Here is a 20,793-nt window from a genome sequence, read left to right on the forward strand (position 1 = left end):
TTAACAGATGGTATTGTTGATTTATTAAACAAAAGAGGTGACGGTCAACAGAAAATATTCAAACTCTCTCACCACACATCTTATTTATATAATTACAAGGTAAGACCACCCCACTGCAAATGACCTATTAGGAGCAAAGCAGAGATAAAACATACATATGATGGCTCCTACAGGTGTATATACCTTTATACAAAAGGAGAGATTACATCGCCAAAATATTTGAGTAACATTTATACCTGAAGCCGCCTTGAAAAGTATCCTCTCAAGTTTAGCATTGTTTGAAAAAAACGGTTTAAAGTGGTTTATCGTTCCTCTATTGAAATAAAGGTGGGTATGTCTTGATTGGCTGAATAGGAAGTAGTGCTGGGCGATATGGCCTAAATTTGATATCACAATATTTTTTTGCCTAATGTCGATATTCCATATTTATCGTATTAAAGTTTATAAATGTAGCCTATAAAACTGAATCTCCACTGTATAAAAAGAAAATATCACTGACCTGACCACTGTGATCACTGGCTCAGGAACATTACCTTTGATTAGAAAAATAACAGTCACCGATTTACTCCTGAACCATTCTGATGCAAAAGTCAATAACAACTTTTATTAAATATTTAAACTTGTATTTTTCTTATATCTATGTGCTCATGTTTATTCACCATGCTGTAAGAGTCTACTTAATCTGATATTAATATGAGGCTGTGATAGATCTGGAATCTCTCCTTCTTTCTTCTCTGTGAGAAACTCTTCATCTTTAGATCTTTAGGAGCTCTCTTCAGGGCTAAGGTGCTTTGTGAATAACTTTGATCTTTACCAGGATCTAGTCTTCAACTTTAACGTGTTCCAGCTCCTCCAGCTGTCTGTCACTGTGGATCTAACTTTTCTCCGTTCTGTTTTCGCCCTGCTGTCACTCTCAACTTTTCCGGTGATTTTTATTCCTTGAATGCTGATTTAAGCTCGGCTTTTGTCGGGATCTGATGGTTTTAAAACCGTTTTACCAAACGCAGTGAAGCCACCAGCTGAACGTGCAATCAGCTGGACTCTGTCAATCATTCATCCGGGCCAGCGGGCCAATTATAATGTCGAGCCCTGCGTTATGAGCCTTTTTTTGGAAGTAATTTGGCCTCGCTCGCATCTTTCTCCTCCGTGTTGGTCGCTTTTAAGAGCTGGGCTACTCAGCGGCAGGAGTGAAGTCTCCTCCGCCCTTTCGTCTCCGCGCAACAAGCGCTGCTGCGGAAATCTCACGGAGCAACGAAATCTTCGACAAAAGAAGCAAGAAAGAAAACTTGGAAGTAGTTTAAAAATAAAATCGATGTTCCCTTTTCCATATCAAGCATTAATTAAATATCGATCGAATCGAGCTTCATGATATATCGCCCAGCACTAATAGGAAGGAGACATCTGATTGGCTGCAGACATTTCTCTGCTGAAAAAAATGTATTTGTGAATTTGAATCACGACAGGGGAGTCTCAAAATTCCCAAACACAAATGCAGTGAGGTTCACCCAAGACAGACAGTTTGTAAATGCAGACTGAAAAGTTTAATAAATGCTTTTCTTTCACATTAATCAAAACACAACAACAACAAAACAGTTGTTGCATCTGATGTTAAAGGTAGAAGCCAGCCAGCGTGTCATCTGGTATAAACAGCTTGAACAGAAAGATTTTTAAAAAATCATTCATTATTTTAAATGTTTCATGATTAAAGATAGATGATGATGAATGTGCCGTCACTCAATGATGTTTAGATCCCAACTCCAGCAAACTTCTGGCACATAGGGAGACTCCACCAGGCCCCTTTCCTGATAAAAACCCATAGACAGAACTTCAATTACAGACAGTACTACTAAAAGGTCCATTTAGAGTTGTATAATCTTTTGGTTCATAACATCTGTTCATAGTGAAAAAAGGATGCACAACACGATTTCTACAAGATGTATAAATGACAAAAAAGCTGCAAGATGGTGGTGACCTCTTACAAATAATCCAAGCGCTGTCTCAAACAGTCACTCATAACTGATGAAACTTTATTAGAAAAACAATACTTTTTATTAGCAGGAATAAAGACAGCAGGGCACCATGTTCAAAAAGCTGCAGCAGGGTCCGTGGTTGGCGTTTTTCCTGCAATGTGTCCCCACTACCGAGTAATACCCGGTACACAGTGAGCACGCCAGCTTCGTCTGAATATATGAGGGGATAAAAGACATCTGAATGACACAGAGTCAACTTACCTCTGTTTGATGCCTGGGTCCAATCATCTGTCCCGATGCTGTCCTCCTCCTCCCTCTCCATCCTGCATCAAGTAACAAGCACTGTGTGATTAAACTTCATCAGAGTGAAAATACACATGAAAATGATGACAGGTTGTTGAACAAAGCAACAGGTGTTATTAATACTGTTTGTCTGTTTTCTTGTATCTGTACATCTTAATGTTTCTTGTAAGTGAGTCTGTGTCTTTAAGTTTTGTATGTTTTATTGAGTTACTTGGCTGCAAAGCAAATTTCCCCATGAAGTTGAAGTTGGTACAAAATGTTTTCTGATCCAGACAGGACAGCATGGACAGTCAAGTTTTTTAACAAGTAGTCCCTACAACAACATATCGTCTCTAAAACAATTTCCCAGCAGCAAATTTCCCGTTTTAATATCAACCAGGAAGTTTATATTTAAAGAGGTCATATTATGTTCTTTTTGTGGTTCATATATTTAATCTATGTATCTACTAAAGTATGTTCACAATATCTAAAGTTCTAAAAAAGTGTCTGTTTTCATGTTCTGCCGCTCCATGCACCGGCTCGCTTCTGACTCTCTCTCTAAGGCTCTGAAGCGCCCACGTTCAGAGTCCCCACGTGTGCCAAGTCTGATCTGATTGGTCGGCCTGTCGGCTCTGCAAAAACATTAGCACGTTAGCACTACTGTGCTACTGCAGGCTACGGCATATCGTGGGCGTTGCTACAGAAGTTAACGGGCGTGCAACATGAGCTGCAGGGCTTGCCACAACGAGCCAATGGGCTTAGATCAGTGACATCACACTGACAAGACGTCACACTGACAATTTTTTTTCGAGGGGGGCTAGAACTGAGTGTTACATGCAGCTAATGCTACAGCTAACAGGAGGAGGTAGGAGAAGCTGCGTTTCCGCGGACTTTGAATTTTTGCACATAGATGTGCCTAAACATGATAATGTATGCATGTGCATGCAAAAATGTGTACTAATTCCAGAGACATTTGAATGTTGAGAAAATCTTACCTGAAATAGATGTGTCGATCAGATGAAAGGTTTCTCTTGTGCCTAAGTTTGTTGGGAAGAGAGAGGGAGAGAGATTAGATCGTTAGATATTAGAAAATTATTTACATCGGTCTACCTTTATCCTATTCCCCTACCCACATGGGGGAGGGGTTACTGCCCTTTGTGATGTCATGAAGGGAAAATCTCCAAACGGCCTGTTAGAACACATTTTCTGAAAAGTGGAGCAGCTAAAGACGGAGAGGATGAACTTCTCCCTTTATTCTTAATATTGGGGGGTTTGGAGACAGACTAGCGACACATATTACTGTTAGAAACACTTGTTAAAGTGTATTTTAAATATGTAACCTTTAATTTATGATATAAAGTCTTTACAGTCAGACGATAACGAGACACCAAACATGTCTCAGGGGACCAGGGTGTGTGTGTGTGTGTGTGTGTGTGTGTGTGTGTGTGTGTGTGTGTGTGTGTGTGTGTGTGTGTGTGTGTGTGTGTGTTGTGTAATAATTGCAATGACATTTAAAGGTTGATTAAATCTTACCTTAGAGATGAGCTTTTTTCTTTGAAGGACCTGACAGTTGACATCATGCAGTGGTTCAGGTCAGTGTAAGACTACATGTAACTGTAAGACAGTTTGAAGATTGCAATGTTAAACATCCAGACCCAACAAATGCTGAAAAGTACAAATTAGGAATCAGTCCAGTAAAAGTTGAATGTGTTCATTCCAAGGTTAGGATTGTTAACGAAATCAAACAAATAACAAAAACTCAAGTGTAAAAAACATTTTCATTAACTGAAACTAAAATTTAAAACAACTTTACCAAAAACATAACAGAAACAGTATTGTGTAAAAAAAAAGACCTAAAATAAAAAAATAGAGAAAATGTCTTTAGTTTTTGTCTCTGACACAAACGTACAGAGTGACACTCGGCCTGTCATTACATGTTGTCTCGAGTATTTCAGTTTCAATTCTGGATAAACTTACTGACCGCACAAGTTAAAACAGGTGTGTCATACATGCAGGTAAGTGCAGCAACTTAAGCAGAAACTTAAGCAACAACACCTCAACCTGTCCTTCAAACAGGTTAGGACAGGCTACATTATAAAGTCAACATCCCAACCTGGCAGCCTGCCAGGCCATTTCCCCGTTTGAGCCAAGCTTCAGTGAAAGATAAGACAAAGTCAACACAGTTTAATCAACTCTTAAAGGCTGAGAGACAATTCGACCTATCTTTTTCACATTCATTTTTATCCTTTTCTAAGCTTATTTTTAAAATGCAGCATTGTCCCCCCTAGGTCTCATAACTGTGGCACGTTGAAGATAACGCGGTAATAAAAAAAATTAAGAACAGGATGTTCTCCTCTGTTCGTTTCCATTCTCGGACACAATCTTAAGTTTGAATGTCTCTATTTGAACAACGAATGACACAATGAGGTTTCTATCATAAAACATTAAGTTACATTACCTGCAGACGGAAAAACAGCGACGCAGAGTAAACCCAGAAACGCAGTGAAGAAAAAACTACACAACATGAACACGTTAACCACACCTCAAATAACCTGTTTTACAAGAGATTAAAAACAAACCACAAGCCAGCAGAGAAATGAAGGCAAGCCAGCAGAGAAATGAAGGCTGGTGCTTCATAGAAGTAGCCTGCAAAAATATTTCAGTTGTGTTTTTTTACAGGTTACTATTAAAATTCTGAAGTAGATATACCTAAACTATGGATCATTGTCAATGCATTCACATTTCCAACACCTACTAAAAAGGCCAAAAACAACCAATAACAATTTAATAAGTTGTAGCTGGTTTTTGAACATCATCCCTGACACCTGCTTTTTTTTCATAGGAGAGGATTGTCTGTTTGTTCACACTACTGAGAGGTGGTCTCTATACCTTTAATGTTCATGCTGAATCTGTCAACATTTCAGATGTTGAATGTCAGCATGGGTTTCAGTACAAATAATTATAACAAAATAACTCATGTTTGTAAATCACAGATTTTTGTCTGTAAAAACTTCTTTTAGGTGGCCATGAAATAAACAAGTTGTTGATAATAAGGAGCGTAGCTGACCTGATTGACAGACGGGGGGCGTTGTAGCTGTTCGTCGGCAGGCTTAAAACCCGCCTCAGCTCTTAGCCTGTCGTTAGGTTGAGACAGCATTTCCAGCGTGGCGACCGCCATCAATCAGATTCCAAAGACCCGTTCAGAAATAAAGTGTGGTGCTTCATCCATGATTTTTCACAGTATTATTAAACCCCCCTCATGTAAAAACACCCCTTTTACAGCAGAAAATAAACATGTCATGTTAAGCACTTGGGGAGATTTGCATTTACTTTGGATATATTAAGGATAAGAGTTATTCAAATTAGGGGTGTGGCTAAGTTGACTTACAGGTTGGCACGCTGTGGTCGTTTGTCAGGAGAGTAAAGGTGCCCGTTAGCCCCGGCCAAAAGTTAGCTTAGACAGCATTTCCAATATGGCCATTGCCATCGTTTTGAATCCAATGGATGACGTCACTGAGATCACGTCCATGACTGTTAAAAGTCGACATAAAGAGCTTTCAAACTTGCAGAAATCTCCTGAAAGACTCCTGATATTTCCAGGAGGAGCTTTATGTATATGTGAACGCAAACAGCCACATTTTTCGCTCGGACTTCACCCGGAGTTTCTCCTGCCAGACCCCTGGTATTTTTTTCCACAGCAAGTCTGAGTGGGCTGATGCGAGAACGCAGCAGGATATTCTCTGGAGAATTCAGCTCGAGCCAATAGGAGGGGGGAGTGACGTTTCTACACCGTTACTGCTGCACAGGCTTTCTACAAGACACAGACACCACCACACATGTATAAACATTTGATTTTATTCTCAACAGAATATTCCAACAAAAGGATGTAGTACAGCACGTTCAGCGTAATAAAGGAAGCAGAGGAATAATAAAAGAAAAAGACTCAATCTGGGTGGACATAAAGTGCAGGTACAAACACTGGCTGAATCATGACTTTGTGGTGTCACAGGAAGTGCAAACTTACAACACAACCAAACACATGGAAGAACTGAGATGTTGGTGTTTAAAACAGTTTGAGTGGATGACCTTGTGAATGTGCACGACACTGAAAACGACCACTGTTACACTAAACTCTAACTCTTCTTCTTTTTCGGCTCTGAAAAACGACAACCTAACGACACATTGTGGGATTTTCCTTCAGGGGTGAGGAGAATATAAAAATAAACTTTTGTCACAGACGTAGGGATGGAGGCGGTGAATGTTGTTTTTCATGGGATACGACATAAAGGTCAGGACAAAGAAGGTAAAAAGGCTGAAAGTCGACCTAGTCTGTGCTCCATTAAATCACTTCAAAGTTCCAGCTTTATGCTTAGAAAACAAGGTAACCGAACAAAAAAAAGGTTTAAAAACGCAAATAATTGAGAAGCCTTTTATACTTGGTTATCACAGCTAAATAAAGAACACAGTGTATATTGTATAAGCGACAAATTCATTAATAATTTGACTTGACTTGAGATTTGAAGCTCCTGTGAGGAGTTTTTAGTTTGTTATAGAACAGACTGAAATTTATATCAATGCCTCTGTATGAACTAGAAAAGCAAACAAGACCAATATAATCATTTTTAAAAGGTCACATATTTCCTAAAATCCACTTCACCATGTTTTTCTAACACTAACATGTGTCACTAGTCCGTCTACAAACCCCCCCATGATGAGAAAAGTCCATCCTCTCCGTCTTTCGCATGCTCCACTTTTCAGAAAATGTGTGCTCAAACAGGCTGTTTGGAGATTTTCCCTTCATGACATCACAAAGGGCAGTAACCCCTCCCCCAGGTGGGTGACACTCCCACAGCTAGGTGTTTGTTCTGCCCTCTGAGTCTGCCTTCTCACCGTAAACAATAGGACATGGAGCGAGAAAGCCCGAGTACACCCCAAGTCCTTCCAGAGAGGGGGTGTGGTCAGACACAGCTCATTTACATATTTAAAGGTACAGACACAGAAACAGCCTGTTCTGAGCAGGGCTGAAATAGAGGGGTTTATAGACATGATCAAATACAGGATCAGAGTGGATTTAGAACAAGAAACTTGACACACATGTTTTGAGGAGATCTGAGACTTATTTAAACTGGTTGAAGAGATGGAGAATATGTGACCTTTAATGCCTGAAACTACTGCCGCAGGGTCAGACCAAAAGGTACGACACGTACAGGACAAAATCAGCAATGAGATTAGAGGTACCGCCTCCCCACAGGGGGGCGCTGAAATCAACCCTAACTTAAAGTTCCTCACAGGAGTTGTAAGTGTTTCAACAGTCTTGTAAAGATATTTCACAAGAGGCAAAATACTGGGGCTAACTTTTTAAAAAACACTTTTTGACAGAATAAAAATGCTGATCAGAGCGATTATGTCACATTTTTTAAACAACACTTTCACCGACTCAGCCAGAACTAAGTCTTTGTTAGTGATAGGTCCTTGGAAGTGCAACTAATAACCTGCTGAATCATCAAACTCAAAACCTCTGGGAGATGGAAGATGGGTCACATCCTGTCTTAATAAGTATTATGAAAATAATAATTAAAAAAAAGAAAAAGAGACAGTTCAGGTCTTTGAGAAAGGACTAGAGGAATTACCGTTTACAAATATTACAAAAACTATCATATGTGAGTACGTACACGCCTTGTGTTAAAGTAGGAATAGTTAACAAAATAGCTTATACAAAAACTTGGATACATGAACGTACATTTAAAGCATTTGTGTGTGTGTGTGTGTGTGTGTGTGTGTGTGTGTGTGCTTCACTAGAATCAGTGAATAGTTTGTTTCCTTAGACATCGAGTCCTAAAGGTAGCATCTGTAAAGACTAAAGCAGAGATTTTAACACGTTTTAAAATCAACAAAACACGTCACCTAACATGTTATTAACTCATTTACTTTAAAGCAACAAACATTTTGTTTACAAATTGTTGATAAATCTGATGTTCTTTGCATTTCAGGAATATTCCCTCAATCTGCCTCGGCTTCACTTAGGGCATCCTACATTTCCCAGGATGCCTTTCACTCCTTAACACTGCCACCTGCTGCTCCAGCGAGGGAATAAAGGGCTTTCTGTGTGGCTCTTTTCTGTTGATTTTAATGATTTATGTTTGTTGAAAGTTTAAACAAATGTAGAAAAAGAAGTCCTCACTTTGATTTTAAGCACTTGACTTGAACTCCTCACACTCTGGTATTATTTAAAAAACTGATTGTACCTGGTTAGGTGAGGTTTCATTAGTTTATCTAACATGTGAAATTAACTCGTGGGAGTTTTTAAATTGTATTTATTGGTCGTTGGTTTTAAAATATATGTTCAGTCTGGAGGAGGTGTCACCAAACAGCTGATTGTTTTGGTTTCATACTGTAGCTCAAGGGCGACATCTAGTGGATTCAAACAGTCGCACATTCTTCCTTTTAACACATCGAAGCAAACAGCTTTTTGATGTGACTGTAAAGAATAATAAAAACACCAGAAAAACCATTAAAATGTGTCAAAATTGAAAGCCAATCACTTGGAACGTGACACAGACAGATCCGGTGAAGTTTCTTATCTTCTCTCTTAGATTGATAACAAAATGGGCCCTGAAATGCAAAGAACATGACCTACAGCTGCTTTTCTTTCTGCTTTAAAGGGTTAAAGGTGGATCTGTCCGTTACTCTGCATAAGATGATGTTTAATCTGGAAGATCTGTGTTCAAACTGGTTTAACCGTTAAGTGAAAACACTCTGGAAGGAGAGTCAGCGAAGTGAAAGATTTAAAAAAAAAAAAAAAGGGATCCATAAAGTGTCACATCTGGTGAATAAAACCGTCGTCTAACTGCAGCATTTAAAGTCATCGACCGAGCCTCTATATCTGAAGGCATCTCTGAAGTTATAAAAAAATGTTATGTGGAAGGTAAAATGTCACATTTAGAGTGAAAGCAAAATACATTTAAAGGAAGAAGCGTCGCAAAAGCATCAGATACTTGCTGGTGTTGTGAAGCGTCTTCTGCTGCTCAGCTGTCAGGAACATTAAACGCCCTGATTCAGAGACAAACTTTGACAAAATGTAAAATGAGATCTTCAGCATCATTGTAGTAAACAGGTACAAAGTACTGGTTAAAGAGGTAATAAAGTGTTTCTCATTTGTATAAACGTGTCTTGCTGAGATTACCGTAATAAAAAAATGTCATCGAAAGGCCGAAAGATCAGACGGAAAACGCAGAATCAGAGCTGGCGTTAATAAAAGCAAAACTCTACCGAAAACCCCCCCCGGAGAGACGGGGGTATGAACACTTGGGTGTGTGCTGCCTGGAGGGTCAGTTCAGAAGGCCGTCTGCAGGTCACAGGTCACGAGCTTCATACAGGAGTTTGGCCGCCTGCGGGGAAAAACACAAACATGAAGAATAGATCAAATAAACAGTCAGCCAGATGTTTGGTACTATCAGGACTGTTATCCTAAAAACACACACAAGGGGCGGCTGTGTCAGTCGGTCGTCTCTCAACTGAAAGGTTGAGGGTTCGATCCTGCAGCCACATGCCCGATGTGTCCGTCGGCAAGACACTTAACCCCGAATTGCTCCCTCTGCTTCGTCGGCGGTGTATGAATGGGATTAGTTACTTCTGATGGAATCTTTATTCAGCAGCCTCTACCGTCAGTGTGTGAATGTGTAGGAGTGAATGTGTAGGAGTGAATGTGTAGGTGTGAATGTGTAGGAGTGAATGTGTAGGTGTGAATGTGTAGGAGTGAATGTGTAGGAGTGAATGTGTAGGTGTGAATTTGTAGGAGTGAATGTGTAGGTGTGAATGTGTAGGAGTGAATGTGTAGGTGTGAATGTGTAGGAGTGAATGTGTAGGAGTGAATGTGTAGGAGGTGTGAATGTGTAGGAGTGAATGTGTAGGAGTGAATGTGTAGGAGTGAATGTGTAGGTGTGAATGTGTAGGAGTGAATGTGTAGGAGTGAATGTGTAGGTGTGAATGTGTAGGAGTGAATGTGTAGGAGGTGTGAATGTGTAGGAGTGAATGTGTAGGAGTGAATGTGTAGGAGGTGTGAATGTGTAGGAGTGAATGTGTAGGTGTGAATGTGTAGGAGTGAATGTGTAGGAGGTGTGAATGTGTAGGTGTGAATGTGTAGGTGTGAATGTGTAGGAGTGAATGTGTAGGTGTGAATGTGTAGGTGTGAATGTGTAGGAGGTGTGAATGTGTAGGTGTGAATGTGTAGGTGTGAATGTGTAGGAGGTGTGACTGTGTAGGTGTGAATGTGTAGGAGTGAATGTGTAGGAGGTGTGAATGTGTAGGTGTGAATGTGTAGGAGTGAATGTGTAGGAGGTGTGAATGTGTAGGAGTGAATGTGTAGGAGTGAATGTGTAGGAGGTGTGAATGTGTAGGTGTGAATGTGTAGGAGTGAATGTGTAGGAGGTGTGAATGTGTAGGAGTGAATGTGTAGGAGGTGTGAATGTGTAGGAGTGAATGTGTAGGAGGTGTGAATGTGTAGGTGTGAATGTGTAGGAGTGAATGTGTAGGAGGTATGAATGTGTAGGTGTGAATGTGTAGGAGGTATGAATGTGTAGGAGTGAATGTGTAGGTGTGAATGTGTAGGTGTGAATGTGTAGGAGGTGTGAATGTGTAGGTGTGAATGTGTAGGTGTGAATGTGTAGGAGGTGTGACTGTGTAGGTGTGAATGTGTAGGTGTGAATGTGTAGGGGTGAATGTGTAGGAGGTGTGAATGTGTAGGTGTGAATGTGTAGGAGGTGTGAATGTGTAGGTGTGAATGTGTAGGTGTGAATGTGTAGGAGTGAATGTGTAGGAGGTGTGAATGTGTAGGAGTGAATGTGTAGGTGTGAATGTGTAGGTGTGAATGTGTAGGAGGTGTGAATGTGTAGGTGTGAATGTGTAGGAGGTGTGAATGTGTAGGTGTGAATGTGTAGGAGGTGTGAATGTGTAGGTGTGAATGTGTAGGAGTGAATGTGTAGGTGTGAATGTGTAGGTGTGAATGTGTAGGTGTGAATGTGTAGGTGTGAATGTGTAGGAGGTGTGAATGTGTAGGAGGTGTGAATGTGTAGGAGGTGTGAATGTGTAGGTGTGAATGTGTAGGTGTGAATGTGTAGGTGTGAATGTGTAGGAGGTGTGAATGTGTAGGTGTGAATGTGTAGGAGGTGTGAATGTGTAGGTGAGAATGTGTAGGAGGTGTGAATGTGTAGGTGTGAATGTGTAGGTGTGAATGTGTAGGTGTGAATGTGTAGGTGTGAATGTGTAGGAGGTGTGAATGTGTAGTTGTGACCTGCGGTGTAAAAGCGCTTTGAGAAGCGCTCTACAAGGTCAAGTCGTGCGACACGTCGTACCTTGTGCATCGCAGCTAACCATAACGAGGCCACCTTCTTGTCGTCTGCTGCCTCCATGCGGAGCTGCTCAGCATCCTGGGAGCCCATCGGTTTGTAGTGAAGCAGCATGCCGCTGGCCCGCGACGAGCTTCCTGCAACACACACACACACACACACACACACACACACACACACACACACAGACACACACACACACACACAGACACACACACACACACACACACACACACACACACACACACACACACACACACACACACACACACACACACACACACACACACACAGTGTTACTATAGTCTATTGTTCTACTTGTCTATTTCTGCCCAATCGTCGGCTCAGATTTGACGACATTGTGAGAAAAAGTTGCCTCAACATTTCAAATTTCTCCACTACACACATCCACACTGATGCTTTTCTCAAAGCGGTTTAACACTTTATGAAACGTGTAAAAAGCAGCGAGCAAAACAAGGTTATTATCGAGCAGTAATATTCACTTCCTCGTTAATTTAATGGGATAACGGAGGAGGGGAATAAGAATGTGCTACACCTACATGGCGTTTTATACAACGGTGTATTTGATTCATTTGACAAGATATTTGAGTTTGGTTTTTTTTCTATGTGAAACTTCTGGGATAAAGTTCCTGCTTATGCCTCTGAAAAGTACAGCCTCAAAAACATGAGTCAAGTCATTCAGAAGTGATCACTGCATGCAGGAGATACACAGATGAGACAACAAAGAGATGTCAGGGGGAGAAAGTCACAGATACACAACAAACAGACAAGACAAGAAAAAAAGAAAACTGAGGATGAAAGGAAATGTTTGAACTTTAAAGTCAAAGTGAACAAAAATCTCAGAGTGCTGCATTACTTCACTTTGATGAGTTTACGTTACATAATTAAACGTCAATAACGAAGAATTGACTAATTTAAATGTCACTACAGATCCAAGACAATGGTTCTACATTGAAACAGATCAAAATCCAGCAGACCATGCGTCTAGGGGTCTCAAGGTGGCAGACTTGGTTGACTCAAACTGGCTCACTGGACCGAAGTTTTTATGGGAACGGGAAATTGTCAAGATTCAACATTCTCCAGAACTTCTCGTTGGTGATCCAGAGGTAAAGGTTCTGAAGACAAATGCTCTTGAAAATGACAGCTTTCTTGCAAGGTTCTCAAGATTTTCTGACTGGAATACAACCCTCAATGTTGTCGCAAGGATAAAAAGACTGGCAAAGAGGGACAAGTCAGGGCCCATTAGTGTGGAAGAGAGAAAATTGGCATCTTTTGCACTCATCCAGGCAGCGCAAAGAGAAGACTTTGAAGAGGAGCTGAAATGGTTTACTCAAAAATCAGCTAAACTACCAAAAACTCATAAGATGTTCCAACTTGATCCCATCCTCGTTAATGACTTGCTTAGGGTTGGAGGGCGGTTGAGAAAGTCTTCTGCATCTTTTGAGCTGAAACATCCAGTAATACTTCCTAAGGAAGGCATTATCACACAACTAATACTTGATCATTATCACAAGAAAACACAACATCAAGGCCGAGGCCAAACATTGAACGAACTCAGGGCCAGCGGATATTGGATAATAGGTGCCAGTAAGGTAGTGGCCAAGCATATCAAGTGTTGTGTCACTTGCAGAAAGGTGCGTGGACCGACTGAAGAACAGCGCATGGCTGACTTGCCAGTTGACCGTGTAGATCCTTCACCCCCTTTCTCATACACTGGACTTGACTGTTTTGGCCCCTTCTATACAAAACATGGTCGGAAAGAATGTAAGCGATATGGCCTGTTGTTCATGTGTTTAAGCTCCAGAGCCATTCACATTGAAATGTTAGAGGATCTCACTACTGATGCATTCATAAATGCTTTGAGATGCTTTATAGCAATCAGAGGAGCAGTAAGACAGATTCGATCTGACCAAGGTACGAATTTTGTCGGGGCAAAGAATGAGTTGGAGAAAAGTCTATTGAAGCTAGACAAAGAGAGGATTTCTACCTATCTGGCTCAAAACCAATGCGACTTCCTAATGAATGTTCCTGAAGCAAGCCACATGGGTGGTGTTTGGGAACGCCAGATCCGGACAGTCAGGAGTGTAATGAGGTCTGTCCTGGCACAAGTCACAGGAAGGCTAGATGACTCTTCACTGAGAACATTCTTCTATGAAGCCATGTCGATTGTGAACAATCGCCCACTAACCACAGATACAATCAGTGACCCCAAAAGTGTTGAGCCTTTGACGCCTAATCATTTACTCACGATGAAGACATCTCTTCCCCTGCCGCCTCCTGGCAATTTTGTCAGAGAAGATTTGTACGCCAGGAAAAGATGGCGGAGAGTGCAATATCTGACAGAACAATTCTGGAGCAGGTGGCGCAAGGAATACTTGACCAACATATGCCTAAGACAACAGTGGCATGCGCCCAAAAGAAATGTACGAGTTGGGGATGCAGTGATTGTTAAAGATGACAATACTCCAAGAAATGAGTGGAAACTAGCCAGAGTAGTTGAGACAAGGGAAGATGATGATGGTCTTGTGCGAAAGGTTAAAATCCAAATAGGAAAGAGAGATTTAGGAAAGAAAGGTGAACTTTTGAAGCCACTTTCTTTTCTTGAACGGCCAGTTCAAAAACTAGTGGTTCTAGTTGAGGATGAATCCTAAACTACAAGTGAAATACTACAAAAATTAGACAAAATAAATACAAAAAGGAGTATAGTTTGTTGGGTTGAGAGTCAATATTATTAATGTCATTGAAGCTCTAATGACTTGAAGATTGATTGTTAATTCATCGAAAATTACTTGATTTAAATGTTTGGTTGAGACATATGATGAATATAAATCTTTGTAATTTTGGTGGCAGTGTAGCTGTCGCAGAACATTATATTTCTTTGAACAGGATTTGTTGTAATTACAGAGAAAATGTTTTATTTTGAAATGTCTTCAGATTCTATGCTCTGTTACTGACACCTACTGGTCTAATTGTGTATTGCGCTGAGTGTTCAGCATGCAGTGTTCACATGTTTAATTAGAGCAATAAAAACGTGCTGTCAGATGCTAGTACCAACGGTAGGACACAGATGAAGGAGACGCGTCTGTGAAGAACTTTAAAAGACTGCAAAGCCTAAACATTTCTGGTTAGAAGGCGCACACGGTATGTAATTGTATTTTTATTTGTAAAGGACATTTTGTTTAGCTTTTGTATAGTCATCCGTGCTCATAAATGCTTGTGTCTTTATTTACTTCATTTTAGTTTTTCACGGTGTTTGCTGACAAAAGGAAAATAATAAATATTGGTCAAACATCAGTTGGAGCGTGGCTTATCTGTACCAGATGAAGAAACTTATGGAGCAGTTATATAGGCTAAATACTAAATGATAAGTTAATAAGGTGAATAATGGAACAACAGAACTAATATATACAATATAACTGTAAAGGTAAAAATGAGATAAATAAAGTGACCGTAGTGCAATGATGGATAAGAAACATCAGGAATAAAGTAACCAGAACTGGATGAATACTGAAATAGAAAGAATAGAATAAAGAGATGTAATGCATGGATAATGTGATGTTAGTGTAACAGTGTTAATGATTTCACTTATTTCACTAGCTTTGATTGTGCTGATACAGTTTTATAATGTAGGACTTAAAACATCACAACTTCACAACTTGGATTTAATCGACATTTCCCACTCCTCATTAAGACTTTTAATGGCCCTTATAGCTGTCATCAGGATCAGTTAGGCCTGCACACTTTAAGTTCTTCATTTTGAGTTAAATATAACAATAATATACATTTTTAATAAAACAATATTTTCATTATAAAACATTAATATAATCAAGAATATCTCTATAAGAGGAGCTTTCTGTTATTTCTGTGGTTGGGGGCGGGACATCATTAAGAGTTGTGTTCCTCACCTGGCCAGGAGAGGCAGAGCACGTGGCAGGTTGATCACAGGAGGATGTTTGAGAGTGGTTCTGTGTATCATTCAAAAGTTTAATAAAGAGAAGACTGACCCATGAGTGAAGTTTCCTTTACCCCCCTTTCGGTTGATGCAGCCGATGAAGTGAACTGTTCTGTTCTGTTCTGGTTGTTGTTTCTATATTATAGCCTACCTGAAGCTAATGGCTAATATGTTAATAGTAAAGCTAATGGCTAACAGGCTAAACCAGTGGCAATCATGATAGCATGAATGACAGCCTGCCATTGTAGTCCATGTTTAAAAAGCTACATTGTGTAAATATGTCAATTTGTGTTTGTGACATGTTTTTGATGCTCTCTTATTTTATGCTTTGTATATTTTGTTTAGTTCTCACAGCATGATTGATGGCATGGACATGCTCATGAATACCTGTAGCTCAAAGAACACCTTGGTTTCATGATTTCAACTTGAGGTTAGTAACAGCCATTCACGTGCTCATAACTCGTAAACGGGACATTTCCGAGGAGCACATCAAGGCAGCGTAGTCTCACCCCTGTTCTTCTTAAACCACACCCCTCAAATGAATAAAAATGTAAACTACATACCTGATGTTCTTCATTCTGCCGCTGAAGCACAAAGGAGCTCTGTGCTACGTCTTCTAGCGTCCATGTTTGTTGCTTTGTGTGCTTATGAAAAGTGTCATCAGTAGAAGCGACGATATAATCAAGTTAATGAGCGGATGTTGTTTGAAAATTAAAAAAAAACAACATACAATTAATGAAATACATTACTTGGCTTAACAGATGGTATTGTTGATTTATTAAACAAAAGAGGTGACGGTCAACAGAAAATATTCAAACTCTCTCACCACACATCTTATTTATATAATTACAAGGTAAGACCACCCTACTGCAAATGACCTATTAGGAGCAAAGCAGAGATAAAACATACATATGATGGCTCCTACAGGTGTATATACCTTTATACAAAAGGAGAGATTACATCGCCAAAATATTTGAGTAACATTTATACCTGAAGCCGCCTTGACTCTGGCTCAGGAACATTACCTTTGATTAGAAAAATAACAGTCACCGATTTACTCCTGAACCATTCTGATGCAAAAGTCAATAACAACTTTTATTAAATATTTAAACTTGTATTTTTCTTATATCTATGTGCTCATGTTTATTCACCATGCCGTAAGAGTCTACTTAATCTGATATTAATATGAGGCTGTGATAGATCTGGAATCTCTCCTTCTTTCTTCTCTGTGAGAAACTCTTCATCTTTAGATCTTTAGGAGCTCTCTTCAGGGCTGAGGTGCTTTGTGAATAACTTTGATCTTTACCAGGATCTAGTCTTCAACTTTAACGTGTTCCAGCTCCTCCAGCTGTCTGTCACTGTGGATCTAACTTTTCTCCGTTCTGTTTTCGCCCTGCTGTCACTCTCGACTTTTCCGGTGATTTTTATTCCTTGAATGCTGATTTAAACTCGGCTTTTGTCGGGATCTGATGGTTTTAAAACCGTTTTACCAAACGCAGTGAAGCCGCCAGCTGAACGTGCAATCAGCTGGACTCTGTCAATCATTCATCCGGGCCAGCGGGCCAATTATAATGTCGAGCCCTGCGTTATGAGCCTTTTTTTGGAAGTAATTCGGCCTCGCTCGCATCTTTCTCCTCCGTGTTGGTCGCTTTTAAGAGCTGGGCTACTCAGCGGCAGGAGTGAAGTCTCCTCCGCCCTTTCGTCTCCGCGCAACAAGCGCTGCTGCGGAAATCTCACGGAGCAACGAAATCTTCGACAAAAGAAGCAAGAAAGAAAACTTGGAAGTAGTTTAAAAATAAAATCGATGTTCCCTTTTCCATATCAAGCATTAATTAAATATCGATCGAATCGAGCTTCATGATATATCGCCCAGCACTAATAGGAAGGAGACATCTGATTGGCTGCAGACATTTCTCTGCTGAAAAAAATGTATTTGTGAATTTGAATCACGACAGGGGAGTCTCAAAATTCCCAAACACAAATGCAGTGAGGTTCACCCAAGACAGACAGTTTGTAAATGCAGACTGAAAAGTTTGTACATAAATGTAACAAGATCCAATAAATGCTTTTCTTTCACATTAATCAAAACACAACAACAACAAAACAGTTGTTGCATCTGATGTTAAAGGTAGAAGCCAGCCAGCGTGTCATCTGGTATAAACAGCTTGAACAGAAAGATTTAAAAAAAATCATTCATTATTTTAAATGTTTCATGATTAAAGATACATGATGATGAATGTGCCGTCACTCAATGATGTTTAGATCCCAACTCCAGCAAACTTCTGGGATGTAGGGAGACTCGACCAGGCCCCTTTCCTGATAAAAACCCATAGACAGAACTTCAATTACAGACAGTACTACTAAAAGGTCCATTTAGAGTTGTATAATCTTTTGGTTCATAACATCTGTTCATAGTGAAAAAAGGATGCACAACACGATTTCTACAAGATGTATAAATGACAAAAAAGCTGCAAGATGGTGGTGACCTCTTACAAATAATCCAAGCGCTGTCTCAAACAGTCACTCATAACTGATGAAACTTTATTAGAAAAACAATACTTTTTATTAGCAGGAATAAAGACAGCAGGGCACCATGTTCAAAAAGCTGCAGCAGGGTCCGTGGTTGGCGTTTTTCCTGCAATGTGTCCCCACTACCGAGTAATACCCGGTACACAGTGAGCACGCCAGCTTCGTCTGAATATATGAGGGGATAAAAGACATCTGAATGACACAGAGTCAACTTACCTCTGTTTGATGCCTGGGTCCAATCATCTGTCCCGATGCTGTCCTCCTCCTCCCTCTCCATCCTGCATCAAGTAACAAGCACTGTGTGATTAAACTTCATCAGAGTGAAAATACACATGAAAATGATGACAGGTTGTTGAACAAAGCAACAGGTGTTATTAATACTGTTTGTCTGTTTTCTTGTATCTGTACATCTTAATGTTTCTTGTAAGTGAGTCTGTGTCTTTAAGTTTTGTATGTTTTATTGAGTTACTTGGCTGCAAAGCAAATTTCCCCATGAAGTTGAAGTTGGTACAAAATGTTTTCTGATCCAGACAGGACAGCATGGACAGTCAAGTTTTGTTAACAAGTAGTCCCTACAACAACATATCGTCTCTAAAACAATTTCCCAGCAGCAAATTTCCCGATTTGATATCAACCAGGAAGTTTATATTTAAAGAGGTCATATTATGTTCTTTTTGTGGTTCATATATTTAATCTATGTATCTACTAAAGTATGTTCACAATATCTAAAGTTCTAAAAAAGTGTCTGTTTTCATGTTCTGCCGCTCCATGCACCGGCTCGCTTCTGACTCTCTCTCTAAGGCTCTGAAGCGCCCACGTTCAGAGTCCCCACGTGTGCCAAGTCTGATCTGATTGGTCGGCCTGTCGGCTCTGCAAAAACATTAGCACGTTAGCACTACTGTGCTACTGCAGGCTACGGCATATCGTGGGCGTTGCTACAGAAGTTAACGGGCGTGCAACATGAGCTGCAGGGCTTGCCACAACGAGCCAATGGGCTTAGATCAGTGACATCACACTGACAAGACGTCACACTGACAATTTTTTTTCGAGGGGGGCTAGAACTGAGTGTTACATGCAGCTAATGCTACAGCTAACAGGAGGAGGTAGGAGAAGCTGCGTTTCCGCGGACTTTGAATTTTTGCACATAGATGTGCCTAAACATGATAATGTATGCATGTGCATGCAAAAATGTGTACTAATTCCAGAGACATTTGAATGTTGAGAAAATCTTACCTGAAATAGATGTGTCGATCAGATGAAAGGTTTCTCTTGTGCCTAAGTTTGTTGGGAAGAGAGAGGGAGAGAGATTAGATCGTTAGATATTAGAAAATTATTTACATCGGTCTACCTTTATCCTTTTCCCCTACTCACATGGGGGAGGGGTTACTGCCCTTTGTGATGTCATGAAGGGAAAATCTCCAAACGGCCTGTTAGAACACATTTTCTGAAAAGTGGAGCAGGCTAAAGACGGAGAGGATGAACTTCTCCCTTTATTCTTAATATTGGGGGGTTTGGAGACAGACTAGCGACACATATTACTGTTAGAAACACTTGTTAAAGTGTATTTTAAATATGTAACCTTTAATTTATGATATAAAGTCTTTACAGTCAGATGATAACGAGACACCAAACATGTCTCAGGGGACCAGGGTGTGTGTGTGTGTGTGTGTGTGTGTGTGTGTGTGTGTGTGTGTGTGTGTGTTGTGTAATAATTGCAATGTCATTTAAAGGTTGATTAAATCTTACCTTAGAGATGAGCTTTTTTCTTTGAAGGACCTGACAGTTGACATCATGCAGTGGTTCAGGTCAGTGTAAGACTACATGTAACTGTAAGACAGTTTGAAGATTGCAATGTTAAACATCCAGACCCAACAAATGCTGAAAAGTACAAATTAGGAATCAGTCCAGTAAAAGTTGAATGTGTTCATTCCAAGGTTAGGATTGTTAACGAAATCAAACAAAAAACAAAAACTCAAGTGTAAAAAACATTTTCATGAACTGAAACTAAAATTTAAAACAACTTTACCAAAAACATAACAGAAACAGTATTGTGTAAAAAAAAAAGACCTAAAATAAAAAAATAGAGAAAATGTCTTTAGTTTTTGTCTCTGACACAAACGTACAGAGTGACACTCGGCCTGTCATTACATGTTGTCTCGAGTATTTCAGTTTTAATTCTGGATAAACTCACTGACCGCACAAGTTAAAACAGGTGTGTCATACATGCAGGTAAGTGCAGCAACTTAAGCAGAAACTTAAGCAGAAAGACAATTCGACCTATCTTTTTCACATTCATTTTTATCCTTTTCTAAGCTTATTTTTAAAATGCAGCATTGTCCCCCCTAGGTCTCATAACTGTGGCACGTTGAAGATAACGCGGTAATAAAAAAAATTAAGAACAGGATGTTCTCCTCTGTTCGTTTCCATTCTCGGACACAATCTTAAGTTTGAATGTCTCTATTTGAACAACGAATGACACAATGAGGTTTCTATCATAAAACATTAAGTTACATTACCTGCAGACGGAAAAACAGCGACGCAGAGTAAACCCAGAAACACAGTGAAGAAAAAATTACACAACATGAACACGTTAACCACACCCTCAGATAACCTGAGGGTGTGGTGAGATTAAAAACAAACCACAAGCCAGCAGAGAAATGAAGGCTGGTGCTTCATAGAAGTAGCCTGCAAAAAT

The 20,793-nt window shown here is 40.0% G+C and overlaps 2 long non-coding RNA genes across 2 annotated transcripts; both read right to left on the reverse strand.

The window, feature by feature from the left end:
* LOC109979216 (uncharacterized) lies at window positions 1-11,797 on the reverse strand. Its single transcript, XR_010669069.1, has 6 exons — window positions 11,603-11,797; window positions 5,320-9,640; window positions 3,786-3,866; window positions 3,248-3,289; window positions 2,232-2,293; window positions 1-1,802 (listed from the first exon to the last, which is right to left on the reverse strand). It is a non-coding gene; the product is annotated as an uncharacterized lncRNA (long non-coding RNA).
* Window positions 11,798-16,329: 4,532 nt separating this feature from the next.
* Window positions 16,330-20,712, reverse strand: LOC110002000 (uncharacterized). The gene is made up of 5 exons (XR_010669071.1): window positions 20,615-20,712; window positions 19,845-19,925; window positions 19,332-19,373; window positions 18,315-18,376; window positions 16,330-17,885 (listed from the first exon to the last, which is right to left on the reverse strand). It is a non-coding gene; the product is annotated as an uncharacterized lncRNA (long non-coding RNA).
* Window positions 20,713-20,793: the final 81 nt, after the last annotated feature.

The sequence above is a fragment of the Labrus bergylta genome, chromosome 18 (genome assembly GCF_963930695.1).
Source record: "Labrus bergylta chromosome 18, fLabBer1.1, whole genome shotgun sequence".
Lineage (NCBI taxonomy): Eukaryota > Metazoa > Chordata > Actinopteri > Labriformes > Labridae > Labrus > Labrus bergylta.